Source organism: Apodemus sylvaticus, chromosome 20 (assembly GCF_947179515.1).
Source record: "Apodemus sylvaticus chromosome 20, mApoSyl1.1, whole genome shotgun sequence".
Taxonomy (NCBI): Eukaryota; Metazoa; Chordata; class Mammalia; order Rodentia; family Muridae; genus Apodemus; species Apodemus sylvaticus.
The window spans coordinates 49349444-49371413 of record NC_067491.1 but is presented as its reverse complement, the minus strand read 5'-3'; the positions used below and the strand labels follow the sequence as shown (position 1 = coordinate 49371413).

Genomic DNA, 21970 nt, shown 5'->3' with positions numbered 1-21970 from the left:
CTATGCATTTACTCTTTGGAAACCCTAATGAAATCATACAGTATTTGTGGTACCCCACCTCCTCCGTTTAAAGACAAGATGTTGGCTCTTCCCTTAGGGGAGCAGTCTTGTGTAGTTCAGGCTAATGAATTCAGTGGTTCTCTTGCCTCAACTTCCCGAATGGTGATCTCACACAAGCTTGTGCCACACCCAACCATCGTGGCCTGTGGCTTTTTGTCAGGCTTCCTTCACGTAAGCCTAAGGTTTTCAAAGCTCATTCACGTTGTAATCAGTGTGCGCGGTTCTGTACTTTCTTAGAGCTGAATGACTGATAATGTGGTGTGTCACTACCACGCCCATTTCACCAGTTAATGAAATTGCATTTGTTGCTTCTCGCTTCTTAGCCATCGGATATGAGGCTGCTAGAACATCTGTGGATGTGTGTTTTAAACGTCCCAAACCTTACGTGTGGAATTGATTGATGCTTAACATTTTTGAGAAACTTTCAGACTTTAATCAAAGTTGTTGCTACATTTTGTACTCAAACAGTTTATGCCGGCTGCATTTTCCTTAAACCACCGACCACTGACACTTGTCAATTTTTACTGTATTTTTTTTAAGCTATCCTAGTGGGTGTGACTTGTTATCTTTTCCTGGTTTCAATTTGCGTCTCAGACCAGAAATTAAAATGAGTTTCCTATGCTTATAGGCTATGTGTATATCTGTCTTGGAGAAATATCTGTTTAGACCCTCTGCCCCTATTCTTTGCTGTTTTGTTTGATTTTGTTATTGTTGTTGAGTTGTCTTATTCATTGTAGGAAAAATTCTAGATTCTTGACTGGTACTGGCAAGGTTGCATAAAATATGATTAAGTGGCATTTGAGCCTTTCAGAATTCGTCATGAACTTTTACCTGGTCATTCTTGGGTATTTTATTGTGAATTTATTTATTTATTTATTTATTTATTTGGCTTTCTTGAGAAAAGCCACAGGAGGTATGGTCCTGAGGGCCCTGCTGGGACTTTAGTTGCTATTTTTGTATATTTTATGTTTGAAAATTTTCACTTATTAGCTACAAGTAATTTACACTGGATATTAAACAAACCACTCAAATAAAATCTCATGTGCGTCCCTGTAAAGTAAAAAGATATTTTTTTCCCTTTCAGTCTGTGTAGTTTCTATTGCAGTTATGATATAGAGGATGCTGAATAATACGTTTGCTTTTTGAGGAGAGTCTCTCTCTCAATCTCTGAGAGTGTATGTGTCTGTGTAGCCCTAGCTGGCCAAGAATCCACTGTGTTGATCAGGCTGGCCTTGAGCTTGTAGCAATCCTCCTGTGTCTCTGCTTTCCAAGTACTGGGATCGTGGGCGTGCACTGGCAACTCGAGCCAAAAAACCATTTTGTTGGAGCTGACATTAAGAGTCACCTGGAGCCGGCAGTGGTGGCGCACACCTTTAATCCCAGCACTTGGGAGGCAGAGGCAGGCAGATTTCTGAGTTTGAGGCCAGCCTGGTCTACAGAATGAGTTCCAGGACAGCCAGGGCTACACAGAGAAAACCTGTCTCGAGAAACCAAAAAAAAAAAAAAGATTCACATGGAATGAATGAATGTCACTGCGCCTTCTGCAGGAGGAATTTCTGTGCGTGTACAAATCCAGCCTAAGGTCTTTCTTCCCAAAATTAATAGAGATGACATTTGTCTGAATTCGAGTTCTTTTTTCCATTGATCTAATTGCTACTAAAGAAAAAAAAGTATTTAATGAAACTTGTATGGTGAGGAACTTGATTTAAGGCCACCGTAGCAGCATATGGGTCATGACTATGGGTTTGACACAGGGAGGAGATGGGATTTAACCCTGACTGTGGCCGTGGAGGAGCAGGAATGCATAGGTGGAGAGCAGAGGTGGGGCAAGTGGATAGAAAGGTGCTAAAAAAAAAAAAAAAAAGGCATCCCTGGAGAGGGGCATTCTGGGAAAATCAGGTTAAAGTAATTCCTGCTGAAGACAGGCCAGGTGGTGGGACACCAAGATGAAGGCTCCAGGCCCACTTCATCGTACACCTGGGAGAGGGTTCTAACCAAACTGGCTTGACAAGGTTCTTTGCTAAAGATGCACTTTGTAACAGGTGTGGGTGGTCCTAAGCGAAGGCTCAGGAGCCTGAATAGTTTGGTCATGCAAGGAAATCTGTTATTGTTTGAACATATGCAATCAGACTTCAGGAACTTTATAGAAAAGAAGGAGGTTAAAGATTTCCAAGGGGAAATAGTGGAGAGCCATGGATGTAAATTGGGTGACAGCCTAGTCCTGCCCTCCAACCTGTAAACAAGAAATCACATAATCTAACCTTTCTGGTGCTTCACTGTGGCCTCCCTTAGAGATCAGCAGACGACCTCATTCTGGGATCTCGGTGTGTTCTTGCTATTTACCTAATGACCTTGATCAACAGAAAAAAAGTGTAAGCCACCATGAGTATTGGTTCTTCCTCACATTCCCCTCTGTGCCTGCAGCTTTGGAAGCACTCCTTGAGGAAGGCTGTCTGTCAACTGGGCATGGTGGTACATGCCTGTAATTCCGGCACTGTATCTCTGTGGGTTTAAGCCAGCCAGGGCTACCTAATGAAACTGTTACAAATAATCACCACAAATCCAAAATTTTCTAAAAGTAGGTGGCAATGGAAACCGATTGGGGGAATTGATTTTTGGTTGTTGGGGGGGGGGATTGTTTTCTGAGACAGTGTCTCTCTTAAGATAGTCCTAGCTGTCCTGGGAGTCACTATGTAGACAAGCCTCAAACTCCCAGAGAGTCTCCTGCCTTTATCTCCCTAGTGTTTGGATTAAAGGTGTGCATCACCCTTCACACGTCAATTCCTGAGAAATTACAGTCTGACTGGACTTGCCTGACTTATGTAGTGGACTTTTCCAGGGACCCCCTTGTCTCTGTGAAATTACTGAAGTTAAGTTTATTTACCTTTAAAATGCATAGAAATGAACATAGATAGTCATGTGAGCTGCCGTGTGGGTCCTCAGGCAGAGCAGCCTCTGAACCATCTCTCTCCAGTCCCATCCAGTGTGACTTCTATGTGCTCATTTTCCTTTCTTCCTGAGCAGCTACTAAGGAAATAGGAATTTTGAGTTAAGGAGGGACAGACAGGATGGGTAAATATAGTACTGAAGAATGTTTTAGCCAGAATTGGTGGAAACAGAGGCATGATAATCTCTTGGAATTTGAGGTCAGCTTGGTTTACAGCCCTGTCTCAAAAAAGTAAAAAGTAAAAAAAATTAAAATAAAATAAAAAAGGAATGTTCTAGAGATTTGAGCAAAACTTGCTATATTTAAGAAAATGTGGGTCAGAAGATGGAGAGAAAAGGCAAGAATAAGAAAAAACTGGAAGGCAAGGCTGTAGTAAGTCCACAGATTTTTCTTCTCTCCAAAGAAATATCTAAGTAGGAAAACGGCAAAAGCTTTCCCTCATTCAGTTCCTTGTTCTTCTTCCTAAGGTTGGATCAGTATTTGCTACTCTTTTTAATATATATATAGATATATGTATATATACATGTATGTACACACATATGTATTCTTTTTAAAAAATATTTATTTTATTTTATGTATATGAATATGCTTGTAGCTGTACAGATGGTTGTGAGCCTCCCTGTGGTTGCTGGGAATTGAATTTAGGATCTCTGCTCGCTCTGGCCCAAAGATTTTATTTATTATTTATAAATAAGTAGCGGGAGGTGGTGGCGCACGCCTGTAATCCTAGTACTTGGGAGACAGAGGCAGGGGATTTCTGAGTTCAAGGCCAGCCTGGTCTACAGAGTGAGTTCAGGACAGCCAGGGCTACACAGAGAAACCCTGTCTCAAAAAAGAAAAAAAAAGAAAAAAAGAAAATGAATAAATAAATAAGTACACTGTGGCTGTCTTCAGACACACCAGAACAGGGCGTCTGATCTCATTACAGGTGGTTGAGAGCCACCATGTGGTTGCTGGGATTTGAACTCAGAACCTTCGGAAGAGCAGTCAGTGCTCTTAACTGCTGAGCCATCTCTCCGGCCCACATGTTTGTATTCTTGAGAGCTTATTTTGGAGTGGACTCAAGAGTGGGCACTCACATTGAGGACAGCTTATGTCTCTTGGCAATCTGGGCCTCCTCCTCGTTTGTCTTAGTGTGTTGTTTTTTGTCAGAGCTACACATTTGTGTTGCAGGGCAACGCTGGATTTTGGGTGCTTTGGTCCTGAAGGCTTCATTCCTTCTTTGTATAAGGGTTTTACGGCATCATCGTGAAAAACTTCCAGGTCCTACTAGCTCTTTTGAGGCAGAGCCACCAAGCTGCAGTCCAGGAGAACTGCTCTCTTCTTGCAAGAAGAATTCTTTTTGCAATAACCAACCCAGATCGGCATCTGCCCTGCATCCTCAAACACGCTTGCGTCTCCTCTCTCCAGGTCTTAGTCTGTGACAAGAATGCCCTGACAGGCACACTACCCACCAGTGATTCGGGTCAGGCAACCCCTTCCGCTCCTCACTCAGAGCGTGAGCAGCTGCTGTGGCCATGCACTCTCTCATAAAATGTATAATGTTTGCATGTCATGGCCTACCTCAAAAGTTTCCAGCAGCCTGTGGCTGAGAAGGAGACATTCAGCTCTGGCTATGAATGGCTGACTGCCTGGGAGGTGCCACAAGAGAAAGACAGAGACAGACAGACTTCCTTTTGAGACAGGCTGTCACTGTAACCCTGGCTGGCCTGGGACCTTCCTCACATTCCTAGGAATCTACTTGTCTCTGCCTTCCCTAGAGCTGAGATTGAAGTTGTGTGCTGCTGTGCCTGGCCCATTCCGGTTTTCCTTTGTCTCACCTTGTGGACTTTTTTTTTTTTTCAATATGCTAATGACCCCTTTCTCTCTCCAGAGTCTAGTAAAACTGAGGTCAGGCCTGAGGGCATAGCTTGGTCCCAGGTTGGAGGAGCATGTGCCAGGCCCTGGGTTTGACACCTGGTCTTCGGCAGCAGCAACAGTTGCGATCAAGCAGGGCGTGGTGGGATGCCTGTAGCTCCAGTTGCTCTGGAGACTGCGGCATAAGGGTCCTGAGTTCACCATCACATCAAGGAAAAAAAAAAAAAACTGAGATTGGACTCAAGAAGTCGGATGAGACTTAATCTCTGTAAAATACCCTGGGATTCATTTCTGGTAGAAGCCAGCTGAGAACTAAGATTAAATCCACACTTGGTTTCTTCTTCCGCTTTTTTGTTTTATTTTTGGTGTCTATGTGCCTGTGGTGTGAGCAGAGGCCTGAGTGGTTACACAGAGGTGTCTCACTGTGTCACCCTTGGCGGTATATTCCCTTCTTGAGAGAGGGTCTCTCGTTGAACCTGGGTATCTGCTGACCGGTGGCAAGCCCCAGCTGTCATTCTGACTCTGTCCTCCACAGCGTTGGGGTTATACATACAGGTGTGGTCACGGTCACATCTGGCTTTTTTTTTTTTTTTTTTTTTTTTTTTTTGGATTTGGGTTTTTTTGAGACAGGGTTTCTCTGTGTAGCCCTGGCTGTCCTGGAACTCACTCTGTAGACCAGGCTGGTCTCGAACTCAGAAATCCGCCTGCCTCTGCCTCTGCCTCCCAAGTGCTGGGATTAAAGGTGTGTACCACCACTGCCTGGCTACATCTGGCTTTTTGACATGGGTCCCCAGGATTCAAATTCAGATCCTCATGCTTGTAAAAGAAGTAAGTCCTCTTACTCACTGAGATGATTCCTTGGCTATGGAGTGTGGGAAAGCCTGGGCTACATGAGACACATTCTCAATGAAACACAGCAACAAAAACAACAAAAACAATCCCCAGGCTAAGGGGAACTCGGTACATTAGGTCATCTTTTCAATTCTAAGCACCTAATAGGTTATGTAAACCATGTAGAGAGTTGTGTGACCAACACGTCTTGAAAAGTTAAAGGCATGGTGACACATGCCTTTAGACCTTGATAGGCAGAGGCAGGCCTATCTCTGTGAGCTTGAGGCCATTTCTCTATAGCAAGTTCCAGGCCAACCAGGGCTACATTGAGACTGTCTTAATAGGTAAATAGAGTAGAAAACAAGAATATGTTGAGCATAGATATTGCTGGACCATAGGGTTAAGGGTTTGTTAGGATTTAGTTAGCCTTCTTAAGGAACCTGGGTTTATTGTAGCGGAGGTGAAGGTGCCCTTGGATCTAACCAGAACCTGACAGGTGAGATAGCTATCTCCCTAAGATCTCTTTAGGTCCTTTGTCTTTCTCAACTCAGTCAGAAACTTTATATGTCTTGGCCTAGTGATACAGGCATTTCAGATCTGATCTGAAGAATCTTCCCTTTGTTTTTGTCCCATTTCAGAAAGGTTCCCTGTTTGTCTTCCCCTTTTTGCTCCAAGACAGAAAGAACAAAAACCTTCCTTTTGTGCCTTTTCACATTGTGCTTGGTAGCTGGTATAATACTACCTGGTACATTGTAGGGACTAAACACATTTGTAACTAGTTAGTGCCTGGTACAGACTAGAGACAAAGCATATGTTTATTAAGTCTCCTGACTTGTGACACCGTGAGCCGAGTGTGGAGACTTATTTTTATATTTCCAGCACTTGGAGAGATTAAGTCAGGAGGACTGTCATGAGTCTGGGGGCAGCCTGGGCTAAGGAGAGAGACCCTATCTCAAAAGAATAAAACCAAAGCACAACAGGGCAGGAGGTGGCTCTGGCAACCAAGCCAGACAACCTGAGTTTGATCCCCAGGACCCCTGCAGTGGGACAGAGAGACCCAACCCCTGGAAAGGAGTTCCCTGACCTCCACACACGTCCAGCCTCCATGTTCATGACATGATACACGCACATTCACACGCACCCATAGGCACACATGCAGGCATACACTCGAGAGCACACCCTCAAATAAATGTGGAAGGACAAACAGTGTGATTGAATATGGTGCCTCACAGCTGTAATTGTGGCATAGAAGGCAGAGGCAGGAGAATCACACTAAGCTTGAGGTTAGCCTTGTCTTCACCAGAAGTGCCAGGACAGCCAGAACTACAGACTGAAACCCCGTCTCAACAAACAAACAAACAAACAAAGAAAAGTGTAAAACAGCAACAGTGAAAGACAGAACAGGGACAATTTCCCGACAGCAGGACCATTTTTTAGTTAGACTTTTTTTGGGCAAAAAGGTTTTATTGTAATTTTTTTTTCCTCACATGAAATGCTACAGTTAGAACTACATTCGCTTATTTAAAAGATAGGCAACCCAAAATGCTCTCTTACAGTCACACAGTGGTAGAGATGTTGGAGGAAGATGTTGGCTGTGGCAAGCTCCCCAGCAGCCCCAGCTTCTGGAAGATCAGGAGTTCGAAGATCATGTCAGCTCCTTAGTGAGTCCCAGGCCAGCCTGGTATACCCAAAACCCTGTCTCAAAACAACAGCAGCAGCAACAACAAATGGTAATCAAAGCAATAGGTCTTGATTTTTACTTAAAAGTATAGAAGAATGGGACAGGCTGTCCACAGGAACAGAAATCTAGCGTGCATGGTATTTGAGCATGCAGGCATTGTGGGCTTTTGAGAAAGGCAGCTTTTTTTTTTTTACAGAGGCTGAGGGGCAAGGCAAGTAAGATAATTAAAGTCCTCAGAGCCAACAGGAGAGAGAGGCTTTGCTCTTTGATGTGGTAAAATTAGAGCATCCATATGCCCCAGAAAACTCATGGAGACGAATTTAATGATGTCAGTTTGTTTCCAGAGAGTGTCTCTGCTGTCACAGTACTGTGATGTCACAACACTAAATCGAGAAACAAAGGAAGAATTCTGTTGGCGTACGGTTCTGAAAACTGGAAAAGCACCTTTGAAAATTTCGTGAGAAGTAGAGAGATTTCAGTTCAAACTTGCCTATCTGTAGATTTTTTTGAGGTGTTGAAACTTGGCTAGTTTTGTAAGTAAGTTTATAGAGATATGTTTTAGACTAGATTGTCAGAATCTAATTGTGTTGGTATAGAAAAGGCTTTAAAATAGTCACTGAGCGGAATTGAAAGTGTTAACATGTATGGATCTGTAAACTGTACTTCCATGTGTGTGCATGTGTGTATGTGTCTGTGTGTGTCTGGTGTGTGTGCACAGGCCTACACACTTGTGCCATGGGTGCTGGTCGGGGTGCTGAGGACAACTGGCAGGAGTCAGTTTTCGCCTTTAGCACCATATGGGTCCTGGCAGTCAAACTCAGTTCTTTAGGCCCGGTGACAAGCCTCTTTGTCCACTGAGCCGTCTCACCGGCCCTCTGTAATTATCCTGAAGTAATAGTGAATGTTGGAAAGTATTCTGTGCGGACTTGCTCATTATCATTACAGTGTAATTTAGTCAAGAGAGCCAGCTCTAGGGAGATGACTCATTAAGATGCGTCAGCCCTTTGAAGAAGTCTAACCTGCTGCCCTGCTCTTTCCCCAAGGGTAAATGTTTTTGAGCACCTAGGGGCCCTCCTCTGTGCTCTGCTCCTGGCTAGGAATTCCAGGCCTTCTCTTGATGGCCTCTGGATGTTTGGCCATGTGAACTGTGACTTAGACCTCTACATTCTCTCTGCGTGGTTTTCTGTCGTTTACTTCACTGTTTTGCCCCTCCCCCCACCAGCATTGCCCACCTATATCTCCTGTCTGCCCTCTCTCCAAACTCCAATTTTTTGGATCTTACTTATCCTTTAAAGTTCACTATTGTAGTCTTCCTCTTGGGCACATTTTGTCAAGTCCTGGGTATGACGTGCACTTTGGTATCAAAATCTCATAGACTGGTAAAGAGCTCTTTGTAAATGAGCAGAGGGAGCCGGTGCTTTAGTCTGCAGAGCTCCACATGACACACACCCACAGGCCAGCTAGGGCACTCGTGTCGACTGTCAGAAGATACTTGTCCACTTGTTAGAGAAGATAATGCAAAGTGAGTTCACCTGTAAATCAGAGCGGCCTCTTGACTTCTCAGCCACACATGCCCGTACATGCTGGCCATGGGATAACCTGGAACACCTGCAGTGGCTCCTGTGTTAGTAGCTGGTCACCCAGAAAGCCCTGAGTTCAAGTCCAGGGTCCTTATTGTACTAACTTTATAAATATGGGAATAATACTTCTACCGCTTGTGACTCAGTTTTCCAAGTGTGAATGATTGTATTATGTAGCCAGAGGATTTTTTGAGGCTGGCCTAGGTAAATTCCAGGATAACCTTACCTACGCAGCATGACCTTGAAAACATTTTATAGTAATTATTTTTTTTCCCAAAAATTCTGTTAGACTTCTCTATGCTGAATAACCTTCCTAGATTAGCGATAGCTCTTTTGGAGTGCTAAGTTTCCACACGGTGTAGAGCATGGGCTTAGCGTGCGTGTGTTCCTGGCGTCAACGCCGCATCCTGCCAAACAGGCAAACCATCAAAAAAACCACCATGGTTCCTTAATTCCTGACATTGTTCAGTAGAAGTGTGTACCCTTTCTTCTTTCTTTTTTCTTTTTCTTTTCCTTTTTTTGTTTTTTGTTTTTTGTTTGTTTGTTTGTTTGTTTTTTGAGACAGGGTTTCTCTGTGTAGCCCTGGCTATCCTGGAACTCTCTCTGTAGACCAGGTTGGCCTCAAACTCAGAAATCTGCCTGCCTCTGTCTCCCAGAGTGCTGGGATTACAGGCGTGCGCCGCCACCACCACCACCACCACCACCACCACCACCACCACCACCACCACCACCGGGCTTCTTCTTTCTTTTTTTTTCAATAAATTATTTTTTTAATTATTTACTTTATAATATGAATGAGTACACTGTAGCTGTCTTCAGACACACCAGGACAGGGCATCAGATCCCACTACAGATGGTTGTGAGCCATCATGTGGTTGCTGGTAATTGAACTCACGACCTCTGGAGAACAGTCAGTACTGACATAATCCTCCTCCTCCTCTTACTCTTTTTTAAGACAGGATTTAAACCCAGGACATGCTAGGCAAGTACTACACCCCCATTTTGTTTCTGAGGCGCTTCTGATCACATATCACAAGGTGACAAGAACTCCTACAAAGCCTGGGCTCCCCACAAATTCGCAATCCCTGGGAGTCCAGGCTAAGGACTGTGCTTGCACAGCTTAGCTAGACTCGCTCCCAGGGAGAGCTTACCTCCCCGGGAGAGCTTACCTCCCCTGTAGCTCACGACGATGTTCTGATAAAGCCTGGCCTTTTCCCCCTCTCTAGTTTCTGGACTCATTTCTGCCATCTCTGGACCCGAGAACAGAGTGCTGAGGACGACTGTCACTGGAGCGTTCACTCCCACAATAAATAGTTTTCTTTTTCTGTAAATCTTTATTTGCATTGCAGATAATCTGTGTAACAAGAAAAACGAAGACTGTTGAGCTGTAGATATAGGTAGTGGGTTTTTTTTTTTTTTTAAATAGCATGTTCTCGTACAGGGTCATCCATGTATGTAACGCATGGTGATTGCTCTTAGCCTGCTCCTCTTTCTTCCCCCTCCCCCTTGTCCCTTCCGTTCCCTGGGCACCTGGCCTTTTCCAGGAGCACACAGGGTTTGACCAGGTACTGTGTGGCCACGGGATTGGAAATAGCCATTGGGGACTGGGGACAGGTTTCCACTTTGTATACACAGCTGGGAAATAGCCATTGGGGACTGGGGACAGGTTTCCACTTTGTATACACAGCTGGGAAATAGCCATTGGGGACTGGGGACAGGTTTCCACTTTGTATACACAGCTGGGAAATAGCCATTGGGGACTGGGGACAGGTTTCTACTTTGTATACACAGCTGGAGACAGTGGCTCCTCCTCCCAGACTGTCAATCAGCCCTAGTTCACCAGTAAGGGGTAGGATCCACAAGTCCCTCCCCCACCCTTGATTGACTATTGAGAGCCTGCCACGTGCAGCCCAAGTGGAAGGGAATAGTCTTACCTTCAACTTTTTAAGTTGTGTTGGCAGCCCAGTCATCTAGGGTGCCTGTGTTATTTTTGTTTAGTTTGGTTTGGTTTGGTTTCAACTGATAGGCAACTAAGCCTTGACCAAAGGTAGAGGAGGGATTTGATTGCCAGAGTAGAAAGAGCCAGGTCATTATTTCAATTTGATGCCAACATAATTGAGTAACCGATGCCAGGTTCCTGAAATTGGCCTTATCAGCATGCAGACTTTTCTAGTGAGTTCGAGCACCTCAGCTGACTGAAGGACAGCATAGCTGCTCCGGGGTGAGAACAGGCTTCATTCATCTCCCCGGAAGGAACTCAGTGCTGTGAAGGCGGCCCAGCTTGGGAAGGTGAGGTTGGTAGGCAGTTGCCTCAGATAGACCTGCCTCGGTGCGGGAGCTATCCCGTGCCTCTCAGTGCGGTGCCATGGGCCTGGTCAGGTGGGAACACTGCTCATTCAGGACACAGATGAGACCTGGCTCTCTCTCGGCTGACTGGAAGTACTGAGTGGACATTTGGCCTGTGAAAGTGAGTAGGCCTTACTGTATTTACTGTTTATCAGCAGTGGAATTCTTGACACTTCCATACATATGTATGTGCGTGGCTTTCTGTGGGACGTCTTTGAACTTAAAATAGAGAATAAAAATGAAAACTTGACACTGAACAAGGACCTTTTCTTTGTAAAGGGACAACTTTGTTTCTCTTTTCAACTTCGTCATGTTGGTTTTGTCCTTTCTCGATCTCTTTCTCACTTCTCCATTTCGAACTTCGACCTGTTGGCATCTTCTCTCTACCTGGTCATTCCAGAAGCTTCTTTTTCACCTCTCGTTTTAGTTATATAAAGAGTCAAACACAGGTTTTAAGTTTGTTTTCCAAGTGGGTTTGCTTTGAAAATAGTTGAACCCTGAGAGTCGGGTCTATGTGAGAAAGGTGAAATAGAAACGCACAAGTTGGTATGGGTTCTGAGTGACAGCGGTTCCCTACCAGAGCCCTGGTGAATGAATGGATGGATGGATGGATGGCCAGCTCTTCGTATCTATACTGAGATGGCTGGCCGCTCAGGGCTCTACAAGCTGGAGAAATGAGGAGATGTGATTCATGTTACTCTTACTATAAGAACTATCGCTTTTACTTTAAGTTTATTTTTGGGCAATTTCACTTGTGTATACAATACAGACCAATTTATTTATTATTTATTTATTTAATTATTTGAGGTTTTATGTGAACTATAGCCCAAGTTGGCCTCAAATCTATGGTAGTCCTGCTCGAGTGCTGGGATTACAGGAGTGGGCCATCAGACCTGGCTATGTGCACTGACTGGTTTTGTGTGTCAACTTGACACAGGCTGGAGTTATCACAGAGAAAGGAGCTTCAGTTGGGGAAGTGCCTCCATGAGATCCAGCTGTGGGGCATTTTCTCAATTAGTGATCAAGTGGGGAGGGCCCCTTGTGGGTGGTACCATCCCTGGGCTGGTATTCTTGGGTTCTATAAGTGAGCAGGCTGAGCAAGCCAGGGGAAGTAAGCCAGTAAGAAACATCCCTCCATGGCCTCTGCATCAGCTCCTGCTTCCTGACCTGCTTGAGTTGCAGTTCTGACTTCCTATGGTAATGAACAGCAGTATGGAAATGTAAGCTGAAGAAACCCTTTCCTCACCAACTTGCTTCTCGGTCATGATGTTTGTACAGGAATAGAAACCCTGACTAAGACAGCTATATAGTGAGACTGTGGCTCCAGAAACCACAAACAACCACAAAAATAGAAATATAAATAAGAAGATAGAAGTATAGAAGCAGTAGGGTTCTGCTAGAAGTTTCCTTTCTGTTGAAGTGAAAAACAGATGTTTTGATTTTCATTAAAGAAAACAAAACATTCCAGTATTTAGCAAGATGTGACTCTAACACATAGGAAGTGGAGATAACAGCCAGTTCACGGGCATCCTTGGAGATTTGAAGGCCAGCCTGGGCTACCTGAGACCTTATCTCAAAAGATGGGCCTACCAGGTTTAAAGTTGTATGTCCTTAATTACTGTAGTTGCAAATATCAAAACATCAGGCTGATGAGATGCCTCAGAAGTTAAGAGTGAATGCTTTCTCCTAGAGGACCAGAGTTTGGCTTCTAGAATCCACATTGCATAGTTCACAACCACCTGTAATTCCAGCTCCAGGGGTCCTGATGTCCCCGTCTGGACTCTGTGGTACCACACACCCAAAACATATGCTCACACAGAAACACATCCACATTAAAAAGAAAGAAAGAAAGAAATCTTAAAACAAAATGCAAACTAGCATCTGCCCGTCCATTGTCTTCAGTAGTAATACGTTGTGGATAGTTTTAAATACAGTTTACTGTTCCTTTATGTTGGGTGCTAAATGGTATAATATTCTCTGAAACTGCAAGAAATTAATGAACTTTACAGTTCGGTTGTAAGGGACTAGGGTTGTGGGTTTTTTTTTTTTTTTTTTTTTTTTTTGGTAGCTTTACAGAAGATATGTAAGAAATATTTAAGATAGTTTCACAGAAGTATGTCCTTTGGTTGTTTAAAGGCAGTTCTTCAACTTCAAAACAGTTCTGCTTCAGTTCTATGTTTTCTATTACAAGCCTCAGTTTCAGAAGCTTCATAAATCCTTCTCGTGACTGCTTGCCCCCTCCCCTGCTTTCTTTCTTTTGGCTTTTGATACAGAGTTTCTTTAGGTAGTCCTGGCTGCCCTGGAACTCACTGTGTAGACCGTGCTGGCCTTGAACTTACAGATCTCTGCTTGCCTCTGCCTCCCCCGTCCTGTGATTAAAAGCTTTGGCACCACATCCAGCCCTGCTGCTTCCATGTAACACCTGCTTTCCCATGATTCCATCTGGATTGTATCTCACACCCCCAGCATTGTTCCCATAGGGACTAAATATAATGTAGCGCAGGCTGCCGGCCTGGAATCCTGTTCGGTGGTCCTCTTCCTGTGGACACATCTGTCTTTATTCTGTCAGTATTTTCTTAGTACATTTGAGTTGGTCTAACAATTGTGTTGGTTCTGTGTTGGTGTTTGTCTGTTTGTTTTTGAGATAGGTTCATTTAGATAGCTCTGTCTAGATTTGAAGCTTTAACATTCCTTCTACCCAGGACTGGGATTTCCGCCATGCCCATCATTGGCCCTTCCCACCCTTTAAGAAGAGGATTTTGCTATTTTGCTCAAGGTAACCTTGAACTCTCCTCTATCAGTCTTCCTACCTCAGGAACCAGAGTAACAGACCACGGGTGCACAGTCTCAGCTTGTAGCATATTTCTGCTGTATCTGTGTCCCAGGTTCCAACTATATATATATATAATTTAAATCTCACTCTTTCTGGGAGAATACTGGAGATTATAGTCCTGAGAGTGCTGTCAGTTTCTCTGATCCTCCTGTCAATTGAAGATCTCTGAAGTGTAGTTAGGATTTAGCCTAGGAAGGACTTGTCCTCACTTGGGGGGGTGGTTAACACAGTTTTATGTATCTTTAGCCTTCCTTCTAGTCGTGCAGAGTTTTAGGACTGCTGAATTAGATGCCGTTTTATGGTACGGCAACCCTATGATGGTTGTCTGGTGGTGTTGGCTGGCTGTTGAGTGACAGCTCATGGCTGGAACTTGTCAAATTTGTGCAGTGTCCAGAGTGCCAGAGTACCAGAACACTGTAAGGTTGCCCTTTCCCTTTTCATGAATCTTCCTCAAGTTGTCAAGAAAGTTGACGCCACTCTCAGTTACCTAAGTCAGCCTCATGAGTTCACGAATTAGTCTAGGTAGGTTTCCAGTCAAAGCTACCCACATCAACATTTTTCTTAGATACTGACTCTGTATATTTTAGCCCCTTCGCCAAAAGAGATGCTGTCTTTTATTTAAAAAGAAAGATTTTGTTGTATGTTGTTGTTTGCACACACACACACACACACACACGCAGCCATTTTGGGCATGCTGTCTGTGTGCATGTGAGTTGGCTCTGGAAGCTAGAGGCGTTGTGTCCCCTGGAACTGGCATTACAGGCTGTTTGAGCTGCTTGATGTGGGTGTTGAGAATTCTACTCCAGTTTTCTGGTGGAACAGTACAAGTTTTTATTGCACTTTAGAGGTAAACTTATAATCAGGAAAAGCATTGGCAAGTGAGGGTTGGGGTGGGGATAGTAACTCTTTACATTTCCGAGTGCTTTTGAATCAGCTGGCGAAAGTGCTGTTAGGATAGAGTGTCCATTGCTGTCACTTCCCTGGTTTTCACCCACAGCCACAGATCAGTTGCTCTCTCCACCTCTCCTTCTTAAACCTTTGCCTGGGAACAGCAAAAGAAAGTCATCTGCGCCCCACTTCTGCCCTTTTCCAACTGGATGGCGTGGCACGCCTGAGCCAACAGAGAGCACTGCCAAGTGACCACCCTGTCCGCTTGCTGGCAGTTCTGGGGATCAAACCAGAGACCCAAGCCGGGCGGTGGTGGCACATGCATGCCTGTGATCCCAGCACTCTGGAAGGCAGAGGCAGGTAAATTTCTGAGTTCGAGGCCAGCCTGGTCTACAGAGTGAGCTCCAGGACAGCCAGGGCTGTTCAGAGAAACCCTGTCTCAAAAAAAATCAAACCCCCCAAAAACCAAAAGAAAGCAACAACAACAACAAAACAACCCAGAGATCCAGTAGATGGTACACAAGTACTCTAACATTGAGCTACACCCCAGCCCATGTTTTTAGAGGTCTTGCTAAGTAGCACAGCCTGGCTTTGAACCGTGGGTACTGTTGTCCCACCTCACTAGTGCCTTAGATGACAGGTGTGTGTCGCCATCCCCAGTGCCAGATTGGGTGTTAACCTTTGGGAGTCAGAGCTACCTACATAGCACAGGAGGTACAAGGTGGCTTCCTCACACCGGAATTGGCAATGGAGGACCAAGTGAATACTTTTGGCCCTTACAAGTTATTTAAAACGTTGTAAGCGGAGCTCTCTATGGAGGTGTGCACCTGTAAGCCCAGCACTTCTGAGACAGGCAGAAGACTGCGCTAAGTTTGAGGCTACCCTGGTCTTCATGAAGAGTTCTAGGTCTGCATAGTGAGATACTGTCTGGAAAAGAAAAACCTGAAATAAAAATGATAAACAGGAAATGTAATATACTTTTTCACTGTCAGCTTGGTTGGATTTATAATCACCATGGAAACACATCTCTGGGTGTGCCAAATATTTCCAGAAATGTTTAACCAAAGAGGGAAGATAAACCCGATCTATGAGGGCAAAGTTTCATGGATTAGGTCTAATTGATTAAAAAGGAAATCAGGCTGAGCAGCAGTGCAGCTCTCTGTCTGTTTCCTGAGTCAGATCCAGCATGACCTCATGCTCCTGGGATATCTTCCCCACTGTGAACCAGAAAGCCTTCTTCCCTGTCACAGCATTGAGAAAGGGGTCACCAGCTGTGGTTTGGTCATTTTGATGCTTTCTGTCCTCTCCTCTTTGTGTCTTTAATTCTGTATTAATCTGGGAGGTTGTCTTGACAGGGTATACTTTGTGTCGGGTCTTTTGAAAGAGGCGTAAGTCCTGGGAGTTAGGGACAGGGTGGTATAAAGCATAGAAAAGTGGAAAGATTTTAAAGGAGACTAGATTGGGTTGCAGACGTCTGGGAATACTGTTAGCGGATAGATTGCTCACCTAGCATGGATAAGGATCTGTGTTCAGTTCAGGAGAATACACACACACACACACACACACACACACACACACAGCAGAATTTAGTTCCTTTAGGTAAAAAAGCATTGTAGGGAGTCCAGTGGATACGAATGGTGAAGTCAAAGGGTTAAAAGCAAGAAATGGGCTGGGCCTGGCAATGCACAGCTTCAATCCCAACATGAATCGCAGGCAGACATCTGTATTAGGATAGCCTGGTCTATGTAGTTTCTGGCCAGCCTGGTCTATACAGTGAGACTTTGTCTTGGGGAGAGGGGAGAGGAAGAAAGAGAGAGGGACAGAGAGAAGTAGGGATGGCTGACTGGAGGGAGGGGCGAACGGAGGGAGGAGAGAGGTGGGGGAACTTATATTTAATTTGACTTGTGTCTTTAAAGGAGAACTGGGCAGCCATGGCATAATCTGCTGTTTGGTGCGAATTCAATGGAGCCAATCCTTGTCCTCAGAATCTACTATACAATGAAGTACTTAGTGGATATTGTTAAAGGAGCTAAGATATTTTAAATAGAACGAAGAAGTAGATTTGTGTGTGATCAGGCAGGTTTAGTTTGGCTTGCCTCTTCTGAACGCTACCTGGATACAGAGAGTGGAAGGAGCTGAGCGCCGGTCTGAAGTGTGTCAGGACGCAGAGCGCAGGTCAGACCAGGCCCCACACGCCTCTTACCTTTTATAAAGAATCAATTTTAGCATCAATGCTAAATCTGTTTGATTCAAATTGCTTTCATCCAGAGTCCCCAGTGTTAATTTATTTCTGTTAAGACTGTTACCCTGACACAACTCTTTCTTTGTAAGCTGTCGTGAGCCTTCTGGGGAACATGGAATAAGTTTTTCCATAATCCTTAATGTGTAGTATTTTTAACTTTTTAAAACTTTTATTAATTTATCGTCGTCGTCGTCATTGTTGTCATCTGTGTGTGTGTGTGTGTGTGTGTAGATCAAAGGTCAGCTTCATGAAGTTGATTCTTTTAACATTTCCGTGAGTTCCACAGATTGAGTCTTCAGGGCTCCCTTGGCCAGGTTACAAATTGCCTTTATCTCCTAAGTAATCTGACTGGCCCCAGGAACTGCTTTCAACTTGGTAAAAATCTCAGAAGAAATTGTTCTGACTTTTGAGATTCGGATCTTTGGAAGCTGTTGTTTTAAAGTTCTTGACCATGGGTTGTAACCTGCAGTTGCTCAGTATGTCGGAGAGACTGTCCTAGAGGAAAGGCAGTATACAGTGGCTTACTCCTCCTGGTGTGCGTGACGGCTGCCTTCCCATCAGCCAGAATGAATCACACAGCTAGACAGGATGCCAGCAGAGATGAAGATGTGTCATTTTCATCAGTGTCCAGGAAACCATGGCAACAGCTAAAGGTCATCATCTTCTCCAGGGAAGGGAGCACTGTCAGGACTAGCGATCAGATCTACCACAGCACCACTCAGACCAGAGCATATTATTATGAGTGTTTTATCTACTTGTATATACCTACATGTACACATGCGTAGGTGGGTCTTGTGCTCGGGGATCAGAGGAGGATGTTGGATTCCCCCTGGATCTGGAGTTGTAGGTGGTTGTCAGCAGCCATGTTGGAGCTGGGAGTTGAACCTGTGTTCTCGGCAGGAGTAACAAGCGCTGTCAACTAAAGGGCCAAGGATCTAGCCCTGGGCACTTCTGAAGGATGTATGCACACTTCAAAGAACAGTAGTACACGCTTGCACTGACTGGGAAGTGTAAGAAACATAGACAGTCAGTCCCCTTGAAGGAATCTGTGCTTTTACACGGTTGCTCAAACAAAACCATTCTCATGTAACTTGTGTTGAATCCTCTCATGGAACCATCCCAATGTCTGTCTGTCTGTCTTTCTGTCTGTCTCTCCTGTGTAAAGCACGGGGTTTCTTCAGGGTATGGGCTTAAGGCTCAGGTCTTAGCTTATAGGGTGTATGCTGCTTCAGGTAGTAGATGGTTCCAGGTTGTTCCCTCTGCCTGGGAGTGAGCTTATTCACACGGCTTACACAGAAAGTCACATCAGAGTTTGTGCTCATGAGGACAGACCGGATTATCGAATGTATTAGAAAGTGCTCCTCACACTCGATGGTGTGTGCAAATCACCAGGGATATTAGGGAAAGCGCAGCTTCTGAGTTATATCCTCTCCCTCAGTCCTCTCCTTTATTGAGACAGGGTTTCACTATGTAGCCCTGGCTGTCCTGGACAGGACTATGTAGACCAGGCTGGCCTTGAAGTCAATGAGATCGGATGGTCTCTGCCCCAAGAGTGTTGGGATTAAAGATGTACACCACCACAGCCCGGCTTCTCTCTCTACTTTAAGTCTGTTTCTGGTTGCTCAGGCCTGTGATCCCAACTACTCCAGACAGTGAGGGAGGAGGATGACAAATTTAAGATCTGTCTCGGCAATGTAGTAGGACTCAGTCTCAAAATAAAAAAGTGAAAACAGTTGGGGTGATATCTCAGAGGTGGAAGGCTCACACAACATACACAAAACACAGAGGTCACTTAGTGCTCAGTGCCATAGAAGATAACAACAGAAGCCCTCAAACTGCTTAGAACACTTGAAATAATATGAATGGTGCGTCTTAATCCCCGTTCTGCTGCTACAGACAGCCGCCATGACCAAGGCAGCTCTTACAACAGAAGCATCTGGCTCCAGACAGCCGCCATGACCAAGGCAGCTCTTACAACAGAAGCATCTGGCGGGAGCTTACTTCCAGTTTCAGAGGGTGTGTCCCTCCCTCATCAGGGCAGGGAGCGTGGAAGCATGCAGGCAGGCGTGGTGCTGGAGACTGAGCTGATCTGCAGGCACAGGCAAACAGACACTGATAAGGCCTCTGGAAACCTCAAAGCCCACCTCCAGTGACACACCTCCTTCAACAAGGCCAGTCCTGGTCCTTCCCTGACAGCTCATCACCGGGGACTAAGCATCCTCAGATTGGGAGCCAAGCTCACTCAAACCACTAGAGTTTATAAATTGTATTGCGGATTGTCCCAGTGGGGGAGGGGGGATTTACCTCTAAGGGAAGGGCTTTTTGTTTTTAGGAGAGGCACAGGTTTGGAGGATAACAAACAGAAATAACCACAGAGGCGGCTTGAATCTGAATGTATTTAGGAGCTCTCAAGAAAAAGTTTTTCTACACAAGGGGTTGGTATTACCATTTTAAAAGATGTATCCAGTGAAACAGGCACAGCTATCACAACCATTTGGCACAAGGAAATGCAAAATCAATCAGGTATAATGTTTCCCATATAACATATTTAGAGGATCAATTTATAGATAACATCAATCTTTTTGATTAGAATACAGAGTCACTTGTAGTTATCTGCAAACCTTTAAAGAGAGTTTAAAGTTTCTTATTCTCCCTGGATCTTAATGAGTTTTCATGAGTAATCTTTATCTAACATTTAGCTTTTACCTTATAAAAACCGTTTTGGCTTAATCAATGCTTTCCGTACCACAGTGTCAGAGCCACCCTCATCTACATATGCATAGCCATATAAATTTGTATGTTGTTGAGAGGTTGTAATTATGTAAATGACTATGAGGCAAAGAGTTGTAGTTCTTAGAAAGGAGTTTTCGGCCAGTGACTCTACTTCAAAGAACGGATTATCCAGCCAGGGCTATTAGGATCACCTGTGAAAAGAGGAAATTGAGAGTAAAACAAACTACCTTGAAAACAGAATTATCCTCTAGGTAGAGAGTTCCATAGCCGGTCCCAGGAGACTTCCTCCCTTTGGAGTTAAATGCCTCAACCTGTGAAACTTTAGTCACACAGAATTTACTGGGCTGGTGTGGCATCGTATGTCCACTGTGTTGTTCAGGGACCAAGGGTGAGAGCTACCAGTCCTACAGACTCAGTGCAGATTCTTGTTTTTCCGCCATTGAGACAGGATCTCATGTAGCCCAGGCTGGCCTTAAACTCAGTCCATCTGAGGATGAATCTGAACTTTCCATTCTCCTGCTTCTACATCCTTAGTGCTAGGGTTGCATCACATACCACCACGTCCAGTTTATGTGGTGTTGGGCTGCAGACCTAGGCCATACTGCATGTTTAGGCAAGAACCATACCAGTGAGCTATATCACCAGGCCTTGGGTAACATTTCCCCCCAAAACGTTTTCCATCTGTGATTGGCTGAATTTGCAGGGGCTTAACAGCCCTGGAACACAGAGGTCCAACTGTGGATTTAAATCTAGTCACTAGATTCCTGGAGCAACTCCAGAGGAAGTCGGTACATAATCCCATGGTGAAAGATCTAGGATATTAAAAGGATGCAGGGCCCATATGTATGTCATGTTCTGAATCAGGAGGCCTGGGGGTCTTTGAGCCAGTGCAGTAAGAATGTTCTGTCTCGGAGTTACCAGGTTTCTCCCGTAAGTAAAGAAGAGGGAATAATGAGATGAAGTCTCAGTACTGACCCACATCTCGTTCTCCTCTGGTCATTTCTTGTGGTCAGTCTTCCTGTGCCAGGAGTGAAGGCTCAGTGTGTCTTCATTAAAGTCAACAGTATGGTGGGCGGTGGGGCCAAGTGTCTCTCGTGGACGTGTAAGACAGGCTTTAGGCATTCCTGAGAAACATCTGGGGCCTCTAGCCTTGTTGTGACAGATGTGGTCCTGAAGTCACTGCAGTTGGGTGCTGCTTGGCCAGGCGTCTGTGGTCTGCCGCTCATTGCTGTTGGTGACTAGCTATGGTGTCTGTCTGTGACTGTGGTTTCTGGCTTTTGAGACTCCGGGTGCTGGCCAGCTAGTCCGCGCCCTGCTTGGACCACAGCAGATTTGAGGAACGTGCAAGGGCATTCTAAACTTTGTTTCCAAAAATTGGAGGACTGAGTATTTATAATCATTCTTTTGAGTTATTTCCAAAATAATCAGAGGAATATATTTTTAAGTCAATTTAATGATTTTGTTTTTGTGTATATGAGAAGGTTAGATGACTCTAGCCTAACTTTATTTGTCAAATAAGTGTCATACTGTATTCAGGATACCAGTGAAGTGTTTTTATGATAAATGTCATCTTTATCTCTTTGTATTCTCATGAAATTAATATGGAGTAACTTATAAAGGAATATGACTTACTACCTAATATTTATACAGTATAATGGTATACATTTTATCATGTCTTTTATATTGTCAATTTAAATTTTTTGGTGCTGAAACTCTGGAGCAAGCACAATGTAATTTTCAGTTCTCTCCGTAGTGATAGGAGTCATCGTGTCTCTTCCCCCCCCTCCTCCTGCTCCTCCTCCTCCTTTTTGAAGTTTTGTTTGAAAGAGGGTCTCACTGTGTAGCCCAGGCTGGCCTCTATCTTTGGGCAATCCTCTTACCTCAGCATCCTTAATGTTGCTATCACAGGAGGGTACCACCGTGTCCAGCAAATGCCTTTACTTCAGCAGTCTATCTTCCGAGGTGGTCAGAG

General features: G+C 44.6%; 1 protein-coding gene across 2 annotated transcripts in view; it reads left to right on the top strand.

Annotated features, from left to right (window-relative positions):
• Positions 1 to 21970, top strand: part of Slc41a2 (solute carrier family 41 member 2) — a 115210-nt gene that overhangs the window by 1125 nt on the left and 92115 nt on the right. The window lies entirely within an intron of this gene.